Raw genomic sequence first — 17,592 nt, 5'->3', positions numbered from 1 at the left:
CACCAGCCTCGGGGGCACCTGGGTGTCCCCAGATGGTTTTGGGATCTCCATTCCGGCACGCTGAGCCGAGTCATGACTCCTCAGGATGCTGAAGGCCGGGAAGAGGATCATGCATAGCTTTTTTAGCGCTTTCAGTGTGAATTCAGATTTAAACTATGGGAAAGCCAATGTCTGTTCCTCCTCAGGGAGTGACCCCGGCAGGCAACGTGCTCTGTCACACCATGACAGGCCGGGCCAAGGCAATGCAGCCACGGGAAGCAGAGGAAGATGAAGGAGAAACCAAACTAGGAAGGGGCCTTGTGTAAACTGCATCAATCCTTCTTGCACATCCCTGTGGAATGTGGTGACTGCCAGCCTGGCTCTGACTTCTACCCATTGCTGACCTTGGAAGCATGCTGGACAGGAGGGTTGGGGGCTCAAGATAGAGCTCAACAGGATTTTACGAGGAGCTGACCTGGGGGCTGCAGCCCTTTCTGCCGCTGACTGCTTTGCTCCAGGCATCTTCCCATGGCTGCATCCTGGATGCTTCTCACCCAACACCAGTGTTGTTTTCTGCACGGTTCAGCATCTTCCTCACTTTGAAATGGCCTAGGTGGCCGTCCCTACCTTTCCTGGGCTTTGGGACAGAGACACAACAGGCTGGGGTCGGTGGAGTACATCCTGACACTTTTCCCAAAGTCTCTTTGGCATTTCCCGGCTGCTCCGGGGGCCGGTGCTCCCTGGGCGGGTTGTGCCAGTGGCACCTCGCCGGCACTCTGAGGGCTTGTCTCTTCCATCGATCACACCTGCACGGTGACAATGTAATTTTTATCTCCAGTTGTTTATTTCTCAGACAGAACTACTTGTAAATTCAGAGAAGAATATATATCCCTGCGTGTGACAGATCCAGCACAGGGCGATTAATCTGCCCTCTTAAGACCTGAATGCAAAAGTGTCCCAATGTCACTCCTAGATGGGGTGTCAAGCCCTGGGGCAGCACTTTGGGGACGTGTGGGGACCTGGTGGCAGAACATACCCCAGTCCAGGTGATGCTCCCCTAATACTTATTACACTCACTATCAGCTCTGGTGATCCCCAGCTGATGTTCCAGCTCTCCAGGCTCAGGCTCTGGCTCCTCTTTTTGGGAGGTTTATGCAAATAGAGCTTTTTTTTTTTTCCCTTTTTTTTTTTTTTGTAATTCCTCGCTGCTGCTGCTCTGTTGTGCCCCAGATAGCAGAAGTGCTGAGGACAGGTGTTTGCGGCAGGTCCTGCGGCACCCGCGTCCCGGCCGCCTGACCGAGGGGAGGAGGGATGTGGCGAGGGGATATCCTGGGGGGAAAGGGGCAGAGAGCAGCTGGCAGAGGCCAAGGATGGAGAGGGGAAGATCCTCTAATGGCTGGTGTCCCCTCACTGCGCTAGTGAGGATGGGCACTGGTGCCAGCGTAGGTCTGTTCCAAGCCCAAGCATGGACCTGTCCCCAGCGAGGGGCAGGACAAGGACTGGGTGTCACTTTGGTCTCTGCAGCATCCAGCAGCCCCATCAGCAACACCCTCTGTGCCATAAAGGCTCTTATTTACAACCTCCTACTCGGGAGCATCTGGGAAGCGAAGCGCGTCATTTCCAGAGAGAGCAAAATGCTGCATATTTCAGTGTCTTTTGAATTTTTTAGATTTCCCTGAACTGTGCTAATGGGTTGGTGGTGGTGGTGGGGGGAGGCGAGGGCCCAGCCCAGCTCCCGGCCTGCCTTGCTGCTCCTCCGTGCGGCCATCACTGCATTGCTGCTCTTAAAATATTCAGTGCTGTTGGCCACAATTTCACAGCGGGTCAAAGCGCGCCGAGCCAGCAAGAAGGAGGGAAAGTGTGACAACAAGATTAACCCCGGCCCGGCAGGCCCCGTCCACGCTCGGCAGGCTGAGCACGATGTGCTGCAGCCACCTCATCCCAGGGGACAGGCAGCGAGTCCAGGGGTGCCGCGACACCCACAATCCCTCCTGTTGCCCAATCTTGCTGAGCCCATGGCATCACCTCCAAAATGCAGTGAAGGGACAGCAGGAGCATCCCATGTCCTGCTGGGAGGACTGAGCATCCCCTCCTTCTCCAAGCTGCTGTAAAGCATGAGCCATGCCAGGCGCCTGGCTTTGTCCTGGTCATGCCGTTGGACGAAGGGCAGAGGATACCCCCAGGTCTTGGGGACATTGCTGAGAGCCTTCAGCACTTCTGCACCCCGAGATGTTGTGGTTCTCAGGCCTTGCACAACCATCAGTTGGTGCTGACAATGGAGCAGCAGATTTACAATGCAAAAGAGCAGCTGCTTGAGCCCTGTTTGCTGACAGGGATTTAGTAATCCTGTCGTCAGCCCGGAGTTTGCTCTGGAGTTGCTGGCTTGTCTGACAGGCTTTTCTAAGAAAACTTCTGTGGCTGGGGGAAAAAAGTGAAGCAAAGCACATGGCCTGTGCCCACCATACAAAGAGGATGGTGGGAAGTGTCTGTGTTCTGGCGTGGAACCTGGGGTGGATGGGGGATGCTGCCATAGGGAGAAGGGTCTGTGCCAGTCCCAGGACCCACGTGTTGTCTGGAAGCTGGAGACCCCCAGGAACTGCCTGTTGCATGGGCTGCATGGCCTAGGCCTGGGATACGCTGCATGGCCACCTTGGACCAGGCTTGGTCTTGTGTTTCCTGCACTTTCCCTGGATTCTTGGTCGCGTGCCATAACTTTGGAGCTCACCGATGGCAGCACGGATGGTTGTGCATGCAAGCGTGGTGTCATCTGCAGGAGATGCTGCAGCTGATGGATGCTCTCCTGGGGTTTTAAGGACACTGTGGCTGAGCTATTGGGGTGTCTTTGGGTGTCGGTGTCACCCCACCATTCTCCATGGACAAGCAGTGGCTGCTGGGTTGGGTGCTCTGGCAAGGAGTTGCTGGCACAGTGACCATCCCACCATCCCAGGCAGCCACCTCCAACCCAAAGGCAACCAGCCCTGTCACTCCCTTATCCCCAAGCACACCCACTCATTCCCAAAATAGCATTTCCCAAGGGTGCGTGGATGCATTGGTTGGAGCTGCCAAGGTTGGAGCTGGACCAGCAGTGCCCTCTTTGAGCCAGCCCCGTGGTTGCCCTCCTGCACCCTGTGCCGGCGGCAAGCCAGGCTCTTCTCCCTAATTCTCCTTCATCCCTGTTAATGTACCACCAGATGTTCTCATTATCCATTTAAACATATAATCCTCCCCCGAATCCAGCTAAGCTCCTGGCCTCCCCGATACCTCGTGGCAGTGCGTTCCACAGGTTAATTATGCATTTTTAATTAATCACCAAGCAGAGAATGACCCATGAATAAGGGATATGAAGCTCCTTCAACTGGGAATAGTTGGCAAATTGTCCCCAGGTGGAGCCATGCTGGTGTCATGCTCTCCTTGAATAACAAGACCAGCTCTAAAAATTCCTGTTTTGACTGGAGGATGGGACCCCCCTGTGCCCCATGTCCCCCTTCAAAGGGGGAGGAACCACATCCCAACCAGAGCTGTCTGCATCCCACCTGGAAGTGATGGAGGGAGTGCAGGGGGGAGGAGGAGCAAGGCAGAGAGGGAAAAAAAAAAAATCACATGTTGTTTTAAAAAGGCATTTTTGAGTGAATGCTGAATAGGGTTTGGGAAAATTGCCTTAAAGGCCTGTTCTCTGCAGGGACGAAGCTTTTCATGGAGCAGGAGTATTCTGAAACTTAATTGCACATTTGCACGGGCTAGTGTTTTTATTTCTCTCAGGTCTCCGAGGTGGTCTTTGAAGATTGCTGTCTCTCTGTAATGGTTTTCTTTATCTCAAATAAATTCCGCACACCTGCGAGGTGGAGCTGCTTGAAAGAAATTATGTTGGAATTGGCTCTCGATTTAATAAATCTGCAAATGGAACTGGGATGCAGAGAGGCAAGGTGGTTGGTGGGGCTGGTTGTACCTCCCTCCTGCTCCCCACCTCTCCCTTCCCTTCTCCATCAGCTCACTTTCAGCCTCTCCATGGGTCAGGAAGAGTGTGGGGCTGAGCAAAGGGAGTCCATATCCTGCTTTCCCCCCCGTCAGCTGCTTCTGGTACATCCTAGGGGACTCCAGCTATACACCCAACAGTGCAGACCTCTGTAATGCCACCTGTTTGCCTTCTTCAGCTACTTATGACCCTGGCACAAACCCGTCCATGCTTCTAAAACTGATGGCAAAAGCTGCTGTCAAGTGAGCCTGCGAGTGTGCTGGGCTGTGCCTGTTGGACAAGCTGAATGCCCCAGGAGTATTCCCAAGGAACGTCCCAAGGACCCTCCTTCAAGGACCCCCAATGCCATTTTCTTTCCTGGCCTCAGTTTTGGGGTTGGAAGCTATGGTCTGCTCCAGCAGCTCCTCCCGCAGCCACCCACCACATGCTGCCACCATTCCTCCTTCTCCAGCAATCAGTTCCACAGCTCCCCAGCTCACCAGGGGACGTTTAACCAGCTCTCCATTTTGGAAGCAGAGCAAAGCACCGGAGAAAAGCCTGCGGCACAGTTCCGTGCCGTTGCAGCAGGCAGCCACAAATCCCCGGGCAGCCGGGGCAGCGTGAGCTGGGCAGCCCCGGCTGTCAGGCGGAGAGGAATGGGCGGCCGCGGGAGTACACAGACAGGTTAATGGCAGCCGTGGATGCTGCACAATTGGATTTCGCCTTCCCGGTTCTTAAGGAATCAGCATCTCTCCCTTGCTCTAAAATCCGGCGGTCGCACTCCTCTCCCCGTGAGCCTCGTTGGCAGCGGGATGACCTGTCATCCGTGGAAAGCACCCAGAGGGCCATTTAAAACCCTCCCTCCCCTCGCCGGGCTCCTCAGACACGAGGTTACCCACAGAGGCCGTGCCACCTCCTGTGTGAGCTCCGGCTGCTCGGCTTCAGGTGAACAAGACACAGGGAGATTTTATTGCATTGCTGGATTTTGTTCCACTCTGTTATTCGCCACGATTGAATTTGCTGCTGTGGAGGCAGGAGCTGGCGTAGCTGGAGCTCCCTCGCCGCCCGCGCCGCTCCAGTGGGACCGTGACCTTGTCTCAGTGCCTCTCCCAGCCCTCAGCTGGGTAATGCGGTGCCGGCGTGGGAGCTGGGCATTCATCTGCCTCCCACCGAGCATCCCGGCGTGGTCCCACTCCTATGCCTGAACCAAATCCTCACTCTGCTCCACTTTTAATCGTTGACCTTGTAAATGCTTTCAGGGAAGGCATTCGCCTTTCCAGCTCCCTCTTTAATTTCCTACCTGATTATATCCCTCTGTCCCCATCTCCCTGGGCATCTGCTGAGGCTTTGATGCCATAGGCATCACCACAGTACCTGAACCCCTGTGCAAACCCTCCCCAAGTTTTAGTCACACTCGCTGGTTCATTATGTCAGTTGGGAAACAGCATCTCATCTTCCTTCTTCCCCGTTTTTCTGTAAAAAACCCCTCTGGTTTTCCTAAAACAATGGTTTCTTGGCCTATTTTGTCTTTGGAAAGAAAGCTATGCAGCGACAGGGGTGGGAACATCCCACCTTTCAGTGCAGGTGGTCTTTGATCAGTGCAATCCTGTGTGGTGGCCCAGCTCCCTCTCACAGGCACTGGGGCTGGACCAGACCCGGGACTGCGGCTTCATCGCATCCCCAGCCCTTAACAGAGACACGGAGCCTTTCCCGGTGTATCGGGAAATGCATCTGGGAGCTCCATGAGGGGTCAGTGGGCAGAGCCATCCGGGAAGGCTGTTGAAGCCTCGTTCTCTCTGTGTTGACAGCGACGGCTCTTCTTCCCCGCCGCCTGCGCCAGCGCCTCTGCCCCGTGATTGAATTAGGGGGCTGTAACCCACCTCCCTCCCGCCCGGTCCCCGCCGCGCCGGGCTCAGATGCTGAACTCAAGAGCCATAATTGAATAAGTCTCAGGCAGACAGTGCTCAGATAGCCATCAGGATCTCTTGCCTCCTCCCTGCCCAGCCATGCACTGATTTATACTCCTAGGTGACCACTGGGATTTTGCCTGGGATTTTGGTCTTCTGGGATGCATTGCTCTTTTCCCAAAGCACGAAGCTTGTGGGGTGAGCCAGGAGCAGGAGTGGGGCCACATGGGCTGTGGTCGGTGTGATAGTCACACTTACTTAGACTGACCCTTATTCTGGGGAGCAAGCAGTGATGGGTAACAGAGGGACCCTGTGTCTTTATGCCAGCGGCTGCTCTTGGGCTGCCTGGGCACAACGAGTTAAAAGTTGCAATTAGTAAAGTGCTGACGATGGGAAGGTGGGCTGGAAGCGAGAGCGGCGCTAAATGAAACCTGAAAGGTTATTCCAATAAGCGGCAGCACAGCTTCCAGCTGCGCTCGCTTTCCTGGGAGCTGGGGGACAAGGGATGGGATCCAGGGTGAGAGACACCAGGTGGAATGAGGGATGTTGCTGGAAGATGCTCAGGTGCCAGCAGTGCCTGCTGGAGTGAAAAATACGGCAGGGGAATTAAAGCAGGAGGGGGACGGGCCACCACGTCCCAAGGATGCTCATCCAGCACTAAGCCGGGGGAGTGGTGGGGTGGGTGCTGCCCATTCTGTGCCCCCAGTGGCTTCTCCACAGGGTCCAAATCCCACCACAGGCATGGAGCCCTGTGCCCATGGCATATGTGTGGTGAGGGTTTTGGGGAGTGCTGGGAGCCACGCTGCCTTTGCCAGGGAATCCCTGTAGCATGGAGAGTGGTCCCTCAGCCGCAGTGGGGGCTGCAGGGGTGAGCGGAGCTGGGAGCCAGGGAGGAGGTTCCTGGGAAAGGCATTTCTCTTCCAGCTGAGCAGACAGGAGCCCAGGCAGGCGCAGGCAGCCAGTGGTGGCCTCTCCCTGCCAGATGTAGCTGTTCCAGCTCTCTGCTGGTGCGACACCACGGAGCTATTATTAGACTCCAGTTTTCCGTGGGTAGCTCTGAACTCCCTGATGCCTCCAGAAGCTCAGCAGATGCCAGGGCAGAGCAGGATCTGCCAGTACTGGTGGGAACAAGGGTCCCTGGTGAGCTCAGAGGGGGTGTGGGTGGCAGCAAGGGGTGGCAGAGCCCCCCAGAATGGAGACATGTGGAGCTGAGCACCACAGCCTGGGCTGGAGCCACAGCAGTGGAAGGCAATTAGTTGTCTAATGAGAGGTTTGAGTGTTGAGGAGGGCATGGAGCCCCTGGGAACACTCACTGGGTGAAAGGTAGCCAGGAGAGATGTTGCCCTGACAGAGGTGTGGAATGCAGAGCTCTGCATGGAGCTGCACCTCCAAACCACATCTAGATTTCACAGCATCACTCCAAAATGGAGATACGACATCCTTATTGCTGCCATCCTTGGCAGGAGGCATGGGGGAAGCACGGCAGGGCTGTGGCACGCTGGGACACCTCATCCCACACCGAAGGAGGGATGGAGCTGGGGAGACATGGCATTTCCCTGCTCCCATCCTCTCCCCAGCCTGGTTTCCAAGCAGGAGTGTTTAAATGCCTTTTATGTTGTGACTCAAATGATGAAAGGCCCGAAAATGGGACTAACAAAGACGAGTTGTACTTCAGAATAAAAACCCATGAAAGCAGCAGATGCTGTCATAGGAATAAATTGTATCAACAGTGATCAGATGGGAAGCAAAAAGTCAGAATGAAGTTGCTCCTTCATTCCTGTTTCCAGTGAAAATTTCTGGGTCCATGAATTTAGCCAGAATCAGGTAGGATGAAAGGCTTTGTCTGACAAGGCATTTCAAAGGATCTGGGAGCCTCCGGAGATGTGGCCACTTGGACAAGGAAACGGAGCCCCTCAGTTTTAATGAGCATTTCAGTTGCCTTCCTTTATCCTTCTGCCAAGATTCTCTTTTTTTTTTTCTTTTCTTTTCCCCTAAAAAACCTGATTTCTGCTCTTTGCGATTTGTTTTAACTTCGCAAAACGTGCATTTAAGCAACACAACGGGAGGAGGCAGAGGGTAGAACGTCCCTGTCACTCCACACAGCCCAGCCTGTTGCTTCCCACCATAAACCCCTCCTTGCTGTGGCCAACCTGGCTGTTTTGGATGCTGTGGGTCAGCACCACCATCCTTCAGCATCTCCTGTTCCCTTCCCGGCCCTGCAACAATTTCCCATCTCCCCGTCTCCCCTTTCTGCAGCGACAGGATCATACACGGGTTGTAATTAATAGAAATTAGACTGTCGAGACCTTGCAGCCCCCATCCCGTAATTAGTTGGCCTTGCTGCGTTGGAGGCGCAGGGATCGGCAGCGGGCTCAGGAGCCGCCGGTGATGGGAACATATCCCGCTATCAAGCTATTTTTATTAAGCTTTTAATGCAGGCACTTGCGTGGCGCTGGGGGATGTGCAGCATCTCCACAAAAGTCCACTCCCGGAGGGACACGCGGGGGGGGATATTTTGGGATGAAATGCCGGCATCGGAGCTAGACAAAGCAGGATATTAGCAAAGTGCTGCGTCCTCACCGCGTTTGTAGCTTGCACATTTATTCCCGGTATCCAACCGCTCCAGCCATACAGATTGCAGGGGGTTGGCAAAGCACTGGTGCTCGCCGAGTGGTGACCTCCCCTCCCTCCCCAGTCCTCAGCTGCCCCACATCCCCCTTAACCCCAAGAGCCGTGTGGGAGAGTGACAGTGCCCGACATCTAACTGGGCACGCAGCGTCTTCCATCGGCTCATTAAACCTCCCGACGGCCCCGCGCGCGGCACAGCTCGGCCCCGGATGCCGAGCAGAGGAGAGGCACAGCACAGCTATTCACACTCGGCTTTCATCACTGTGTTTTTCATGAGCTGGTAAAAAGTTCAGTGCAAAGCACAGGAGAGGTCTCTGAAAGGCAGCCGTGCTCACGACCCAGCGTGCCGGCTCACGGTGCCGGTGGGAATGGGGTTTTGCTGGTGTCTGCTGCGCTCACTAGGCTGGCAACCCGCAAGGATGTTTGTCTGGAGGGCTCGTGGCATCACCCTGAGAGGAGACCAAGGGCACAGAGAAAGGTGCTGCTGCCCTTTTTGGGTGTGGGAGAGAGACCTGAGCCTGTGGGCTGGGCTCCAAATGACGCCATCACTTCTTTTTTGGTTGGGGGGAAGAAAATGTGACAGAGCCGGCAGCTTTGATGCCTGCCTGTCCGTCTCCTTCCCCCCTGCTGTAGGCAGAATGATGTGCTGCTGAATGAGGAAGAAGGTACATGACAGGCTCCAATTTGCCCTCTTCTCCACCAAACACAAGGACATCCAGCAAATGTGAAATGCAGAAAGGCTGAAAAGGGATGAAAGGGATCCTACACGGCATGGTACAAAATTGGCTTGTGGATCTCGGTGGCACAGGACACTGCTGGGGTCGGGACCTCAGCAGGATTACAAGTTTATAGAACTAATGTTCTCCCTATTATCAGTGTTAACATAAAAACACCTTCACCTCCCTGTGTCGAGTTGCTGTCTGCTCCCAGCTCCATCCAGGTAAATATCCATCCAGTGCATTCCTGGTGTTCTACAGCCTCCAGTTTTTCCCTCTCCTGGGGATGTGGGCTGGATGGGGCAGCCAAGCATGCACTGAGAGCCCAGGCAGCTGTCACTTTGCTCTTCCATCTCATATTTGCTCTGTTTTGGCTGTATTTCTGATCCTAAAGAAACCCTCCGTAGGTCTTGGCCAGCTGCTGGCAGGGAAACTGGTGAATCTGCTTTCGCTACACATGAGCTTGTTCAGCATTTGATACCGATCTGGCTGGTGCTCAGCTGGGGTGGGTTTTGTCATTTCATCTGCAATTGTTTTGCTGTAAAGCACCTCTGAAGGGTTCGCTCACCGGCTGTTTTACAAAGGACATAGTTCTTATTACTGCTGTGAATGAACTACTTTGCATTTCTGTGAATGGGAAGGAAAACTTGTCACCTCGGGACAAAAAGGGAGTGGAAGTATCTGATGATCCCCTGAGACGCCTCAGACAATCCACTAAGCTCAAGTCATCCTCCTGCATTTCTCTTTCCTCGGGGGCAATTGGAATTATTAGTCCCTTCTCAGGGACCTCAAGATCTCCCTGTCCTTTGCCAACTTCTGTTCTGGCTTCACTGCAGGCTGCTGGCACGTCCTGCCAGAGCCCAGTCCTGTGCTAGGGACCAGCAGATGATACCTGGTGCTGGGGAACAGGACAGCAGTGCTAGGAGCCAGTAAAGCCCCCTGTCCATGCCTGAAATTCTGCAGTATCTGTGCATGTCGCACTTGGGGTGTCCTCTGGTCCATGTCATCCTCTCCTTGAGGTGTGGGAGTATCCTGGTTTCCATTGACACCTCCAGCCACAGCAGGACCCAAGGACTGGACTCATCTCTGTGCAAAGAGAAGTGCCATTTCCCTCTGGCATGCCTGCTCTTCAGGAAGGTCCCAATGGGTTTTGAAATGCTGGTCCATCATGCACAATGGGATGAGACACAGGGGAGCAATAAACCCTCTGGCAGCAGGGAAAGGAGACTCAAGAAAAGAAGATGATCTCTTCTCCCTGGTATCCAGGGATAGGACACATGGGAATGGTTCAAAGCAGCACCAGGAGAGGTTTAGACTGGACATTAGGAAGCATTCCTTTACTGGGAGGGTGGTCAGACCCTGGAACAGGTTTCCTGGAGAGGCAGCTGATGCCCCAACACCTGTCAGTGTTCCATAGGCATTTGGACAGTGCCCTTAATAACAAGCTTTAACTTTTGGGCAGACCTGAAGTGCTCAGGCATTTGGACCAGATGACCATTGTAGGTCCCTTCCAAGGAAAACATTCTATTCTATTCTATTCTATTCTATTCTATTCTATTCTATTCTATTCTATTCTATTCTATTCTATTCTATCCTGTCCCATCTCATCCCATCCCAATGATTTGTCTCCAACTCTGTGCAAGCAGCAGCCCAGCCTGTGATCTACATAGTCTTCTCTCAAACCTGCACCGAGGTACCAGTTTTGTGCCCCATTCCTGCAGTAGGACCAGCAGCACCTGACTGCAGCTGTACTCCAAGGGCATGGCTGCAGAGGAAGGTGTACTGAGAACTGGGGTTAAGCAGAGCAGATTGCACGGGGAAAACACACTCTACACTCCCTCTGCTTCTCTGTATTTTAGTCCTGAAAAAAGCATTTAAATTAAACAAGTTCCTGTAGCTGAGTTTCAATCCCACAGCCACTTCCATCATTGACCTCCTTTTTCCCCCTTTTTCTGTAGCTTGAGAGCGGGAGGAGGAGATGCAGACAGAGAGGAGTGCTAATTAAACAGGGAGTTCCACATTAGGGTACAAATCCTCTGGACTAGCACAAACCCTGCCAATTTCTGTACTTATTTATTATTTTTTCAGTACAATTGTAATTTCCAGTGGTGCCTCCAGCACCAGGAGAGAGTTCAGGGGCTGCTCTTGGAGAGGATTAGCACGCTGGAAGCATTATTACTTTCCTTCCCTGTGAATTCAGGAGTGATTCCCTGACGGCTGCACTCTATATAGAAGTGAATCGGTGCTAATTTGTTTTTGAGGATCACACATCCACCAACATGTGAAAGACAATCCTGCTTCTCAATGTATATTTCAAGCCAGTGCTACAGCAAACAACGGAAAATAAGCAAGCAAAAGAAGCCAGACCTCCCTCGCCCAGAAAGCCAGAGCTGGAAAAGGGTGGACTTTCTTTTTTTTTTTGCTTGTGTGAGTTGGTTCTGTGTCTTTCCAAAAGTATGTTGGGGTTTGGCTGTGCTGCCCATGGTGATGGGCAGCAGGGGCTTGGGCATCTCTCACATGGAAAGCCTCAGGGACATTGTGTCGGACGGGATGTCAGAGAGACTGAGTATAAAAGGCTCCTTTTTTTTCCTTTTAAATCATCCTGGAGTTTAACTGCAAGAGAGGAATAAATTAACTAATTGAATCTGTAACGATGGAGGGGCTGGGCACCTGGCAGGAGAGCAGCCTCCCTGCCACCCATCGCTCCTCTCTCTTTATTTGTGTGATTCAGAGGGACGTGGTCCATGGGGAGATATCAGAGCCGGCTGAAATGGAAGACAAAGCTATTGTTTCAAACAGAGTTATTGATTTTTACATTATTACACTATGAAATTTATGGTCTGGTTTCAAACTGCAGTAGGAGTTAATGACCACCATCCAGAAACTTCCAGGTGACCTTGGCCTTGACTTTGGTGGAGGAAGGTGAATAGCTCCAGATACTGGGTCAGCAAATGTAAATTGAACTTGCAGTATTCTAAAGGACTTGATTTTGGGGTGCTGCTGAGCCCAGGTCTCTGCCCTGAGCTTTAGTGCACAGCAAAGTCCAAGCTGGTTGGCAGCTGTGATGGAGGGGGGAAATTGGACATTCTCATCTCCAGACAAAAGTTTTTCCTGCTATTAAGCCACATTTTGCCCTCATCCAGAAACACCAGGATGTCCCCAGAGATCCTTGAGCACAGTTCTCCATCCTTAGCCGACCTCCCAGCACAACTTGGCTGCCCAAGGGTTTGCTCCGGTCAGTCACCACTGGAGGAATGCAAACCAAGGGGTTCTGGGATGGATGAAAAACACCAGGGAGAGGAGGAAACACAGCCCAGAGCAGGAGACCCTGTGAGAGGGGAGAGCAAAGGGCAGTGCCCACAGACCAGGCAGCTGCCTGCAAAGGGAATGCTGCCCATTCCTGATTCCAGCCAGCTCTCCCATCTCAGTCGCAGGAGAAGGATTTGCTTCTTAATGTCAGGGTGACCAAGAGGAGGTTTTTTTACCAGTTAACACATGAGATACTGTGACACAGAAGGGTTTGTAGGGGCTACAGCACTCCCCAGTCTACAACCTTTTCCTGGCTTTTCTTTAAAAAGTACCTCCCGATGCATCTTTTGGCACCAGCCTCTTCCCAAAGCTTTCTTAAGCGCTATTCCTTCCAAATTTCCTTGTATGCTTCTTCCTCTGGGAACTGTCTTTCCACTTGCCAGCCAAGGAAGGCAATTTCCAGCTGCTGGAGAAGGGGTTTTTTTTCTTGTAGTACCGTCTCCCTGGAACATCCCTGACGCTGCACCCCGAGCTAAAGTCGTGTGAAGCCAGTAGCCTCCAAGCTCATCTTCTGCCTCGGAGGTCATAATTGCCATTAAATCACAGCTTGCCTAACCAAATTATGCAAAACCGAAATTATCTCCAATGATTTTTATGTTGCTGAAATGTTCCAGAACTGCCGGGGTGATGACTGGGGGATTGGGAGCAGCTGTCACTCCATCAGAAACCATAATTCCAAACAGCTGGGATCTGTCAGTTATTTATGACACCGGTCGCAAAAAAAAAGTAATAAAATGATGAAGGTGGATGGGTGGCTGCCACTCTTTGGCTGAAAGGCAGCTCATGCAGAAAGCAAAGCCCTGTGCTGTGTCCTGGTGCTGGGAGCTGTAGCTGATGTTTTGGGAGGAATCCCAGAGAGGATCCTCCTGCTGCTGAGCGCTGCAGGACCACGGGGCAGCACCTAAGGGGCTTTGCAGAGAGGCTGCAAGCAAGCTGCTGCTCACTGGGGAATTTAGGCTATGTAACAATCAGGATTGGCTTGTTTATCTTATCCTCTGTTTTCTAAAAAAAAAAAAAAAAAAAATGAAGAAGAAGAGGAAATAAACCCTGCAGCCACTAAGCACAGGTCTGACACCGCTTTGTCAGACCGTCCCAGATCCGGAGTTTGGCTCTTGGCTCATGCCCAGTTGCTGTTACTGCTCTGGCCTTGTCTTTCATTGTCCTTCACTTGGATGATGAAATTGTGAACGTTCGAGGCTTCTTTTTCTCCGTGAACAACAGTTTCTCTCTATGTGAACATCCAATTCTGAATTTGTTCCCAAGTTTCAAAGTGTACTTTCCCCGGGGGTTGTTGTCATGTCTTTGTGCACTAGTTTGCTCAGGGTGGATTTAGAAAACATCCTTTGATAGAGGCAGAGTGGGAAGGGGCAGGAAAATCTCTCTCTGGAGCTTGCTGACAGTGAGGTGGTGGTGTTACACCAGGTGTGAGTTTGGCCTCAGAAGAGGGTGAGTGATGAGGAAGCTTTTCCCTTTTTGATAATCCCGTCTGCGAGCAGAAGCCAGATGCTTTCTCCCCACTTGTAGCACACTCTGGTTAAGTATTATTATTTATATTATGTAGTAGCTATACATAGTGTTTTATGGCAGTAAAGATACATAAATCAGCAACCAGAAGACGAGGGCTTTGCTCTAAAGAGCTTATAAATCTAACAGCTTGAGCAGCCCCGGTAATGGACACAGTAAGCAGGCAGTCAAGTTGCATGTAGACATGAGCTAAGATGGGTCTCCCAAAGCAGATGGCGGTTTAGGAGAGATTTGGAAGAGAAGCAACCTGCTCCATCCTCGAGAGCGGATTCTCCTGCCGGAGAATTAGAAGGGCTGTGACCCATATAAGCCTGTCCGGGTGGAGAGGTGAAAGAGTCTGTGGGAGAACAGCAACTTGCCAAGAGGGAATGCACAGGGGGTAGTGGGGGTTCGTGGCAGGGCTGCCTTTTGGGGGGGTTCTGCAGGTGCATCCCCCAGGGACAAAGCATCCATCCTTGTCCTAAGTGATGTATTTGCCTTGAGCCTGAGACTCCTAATGAAAAGAAGTGGCACCATGTTGTCCTAAAGAAACCAAGGCTCTGCCTTGCTCAGAGATACAGTAAAGTGTTATAAATCTTAAAAAGCAAGAAAACTGCTGGTGCAGGTACACCAAGCTCTCTGGAGGAAGTGCCACTGCAGAGGCAAGTGTCCCTGCTGCCATGGCAGAGAAGTGCTCCAACCCTTCAAACCTTCCCCTTTGATCCCGGGTATCAAACCAAGGGGTTTTTTGGTTTTTTTTTTCCAAATTTCTTCCTGTGCTGGCACCAGCCCGGGAGGAACCTGGTCTGGGCTGGAGAGAGATGTGCAGTGTCTGGCCGAGCATGCTGGCTCCGGGCGTCTGCATTCTTCTGGCTGCTTTCAGCTCCTGCACAAATCGAGGCTTCACGCTAAATGCATTACACTGTATAACAATTAATCCCGTGCTACATATAGAAAGTCCTTACTCATCAATAATGCATGCGGGAGGAGTGATTTTCACTCTCGGTAATAAGGCTAAGACAATGGAAACAAGCAGGTAATGGAGAACATTTATAACGATGTTAATCTAATAATGAGTCTAATGCTGTTAAAAGTAAGACTGCAAACTGGACGCATCCAAAGATGAATTATTTCAAGCATTCATTAACTGATGCCTAATTAATGCTCAATTAGAGGGGTGCTACATGGGAAATGGTTTGGACAGTCGGACGAATTCATTCCAATCACTGAAACCTCAGTCAGAAGCAGGAGGCGGCAGAAGGACACGGCGAGCAGAAGCCAGGGTGACACAGCGTGTTAGTGGGAGAAAGGCAGGAGATAAACACCCCTTTGCTGGTTTTATCCATGTCAGCGGGGATTTGGTTTTACTCACTTCACCAGCAGGTTTCTGTAGGATTTTTCTGTGCTGCTTTTGAAGCTCTCCCTCCCTGGTGAGCTCTGACACACAGGCTGGTGACCCTCCATCTGCCTCACAACCTTTACAAGATGAAGTTGAAAGGGCTGAATCAGGAATAACAAGTTCAACAAGTTAGACAGGGTCAGACTATCAGGAGATCTGGGCTGGGACCTCTTGGGAAGTTCCCATCTTGCTTTGCTGCCTGGGAAGCCCAGTGAGATCAAAGTGCTCCTGGCTGTCTCGTCCTGGTGGGACTAGGCTGCTGGATATTGCAACACTGGTGTTACCAGCTTCAGGAGCTTCATGGCTCCATGACCACAACCTCTTTGCTTCTTGGGGGTCTCATTCCCAAATCCAAACTGTGACCAACACCAGGGCATCTCAGGAGCAGCTTCTCACAGCTCTAGACAATCAGCAGGTTTTACAGGTTTGGAGGGAAAGCATCCTTGATGAGATCATGTGCCTTGTTTGCATCCACTGGGGAGTCCAGACCTTCACAGAATCACAGAATAGTTTGGGTTGGAAGGGACTTTAAAGACCATCTGGTTCCATCTTCCCTCCCATGGGCAGGGACACCTTCCACTAGACCAAGTTGCCCTGAGCCTTGTTTAACCTGACCTTGAACACTTTCAGGGATGGGGCAGCCACAGTTTCTCTGAGCAACCTGTGCCAGGGCCTCACCACCCTCATAAGGAAGAATTCCTTTGTTATATCTAATCTAAACCTAGTCTCTCTCCAAGTCCTGCTCCCCTGTTCACCCTTTTTTCCTAAGCATCCAACCTTCCGTTTCCCCATTCTCCTTCCTCACGAGTTGCAGCACATAAGTAGAAACACATCCCTGCCTTTTCTCCCTACCATCATACTCTTGGGAAGCTGACAACCAGCAACAACCCAGGCTATCCCCACCGCCATCCATGGCTGCAGGAGTCACATCTCCCTCTCCATAGGACCTCCAGCCGTTAACTCGCAGATGCCTGCTAAATAAAGAGATGGACTCGGTTCCCTCTGACCTTTACCTCTGGAGTTATCCCTGCAGGCAGCGAGCTGTTAAACGCTGCGTTCCCTCTCGGCAGAAGCCTCTACCTTGGCCATGCTCCAGGGAGACCCAGGCTGCCTTCGTCCATCGCCGCGCGCTGCTAACAGCCGCCTGTCATCACCATCCCCATACGTGAAATCGTCTATGCTCCCAGATCCCTGCCCGGCTCCACCTCCCGTCAGTAATCCCGTTAGCCTGGCAACTGTCGTGTCATGGAAGAGCGCATAAAACTGTTGTTTGGAAGCAATATGTAATCTTCCAACCTGCTGCGTATAGCTGGGAGATGGTTTATTGATTCAGACCCTTGTGATTTGGTATTTGCAATAACAGACTCTGCATGTGGGAGATCGTCGCAGCACTTGTGCCTGGCAGGATTTTACTAATAAACATAAGACCTGCAGAAGGATTCAAACTCCAGTGTCACCAAGGTAAAGACGGGGAACGTGAAGCCGTCCCACCTTGGCGAAGCACATCCGCGGGTAAAAAAAACCCGGCAGAATATATCTGCAAACACAGTTTTATCTTTTCCATCGTTATCTGGCACTCGGATAATCACAATATCCTCAGGATACCACTGTTTCCCAGGCGGCGCTTGCACGGTGAGCTGCAGCGAGGGCTCCCGTTTTGGCAGGGAGTGCTGGGTAGTCAGCGCTGGCACGATGCTCCCACCAGCACAGCCCCTCGCTCATCGCGAAGGCACGACAGCAAAGCCAAAATGCTACGGTGGTGACTTGGAGAACATTCCTTTTCCTACACAGCCGTAGGAGTTGTCGCGAATTAAGCGTTCCCGACTCATCACCCCCTTTTTGGCAGTGGTGCAGGGATGAGACATCCCTCTTGGTAGCCGACGCTTTGTTCCTGAAGGGCAGCACCTGGAAGTTGCCCTCCCCATTGCCATCACAGCCAAGGCTTGGTCCAATGCTTTGGGCAGCAATGCTATTTTTTTTCCTGACTGCCTCTTACTGGTGATTTATGGAGAGTCTGAATAACCCAGTTTATCTAAAATATGTGACAACTTTGCCTTGAAAGGATGGGTCCAGATGGACGGGTCACCCGCTGTTAACTAAACGGTAATAGATCTCCATACCAGGCAAAAGGCAACAGCAACCATAGAGTTATATTTCAAACAGAATTAATAAGAAAACAGTAAGGTTTTTGTGCCTCCC

At 52.0% G+C, this 17,592-nt stretch overlaps 1 protein-coding gene across 1 annotated transcript in view; it reads left to right on the top strand.

Moving 5' to 3' along the window:
* RTN4RL1 (reticulon 4 receptor like 1) overlaps window positions 1–17,592 on the top strand; it is a 30,323-nt gene that overhangs the window by 8,326 nt on the left and 4,405 nt on the right. The window lies entirely within an intron of this gene.

Source organism: Manacus candei, unplaced genomic scaffold, assembly GCF_025592945.1.
Source record: "Manacus candei isolate 608988 ecotype Guabito, Panama unplaced genomic scaffold, ASM2559294v1 h1tg000076l, whole genome shotgun sequence".
Lineage (NCBI taxonomy): Eukaryota > Metazoa > Chordata > Aves > Passeriformes > Pipridae > Manacus > Manacus candei.
Note: the sequence above shows the minus strand (reverse complement) of the source record. Positions and strands in the feature narration are given on the sequence as shown.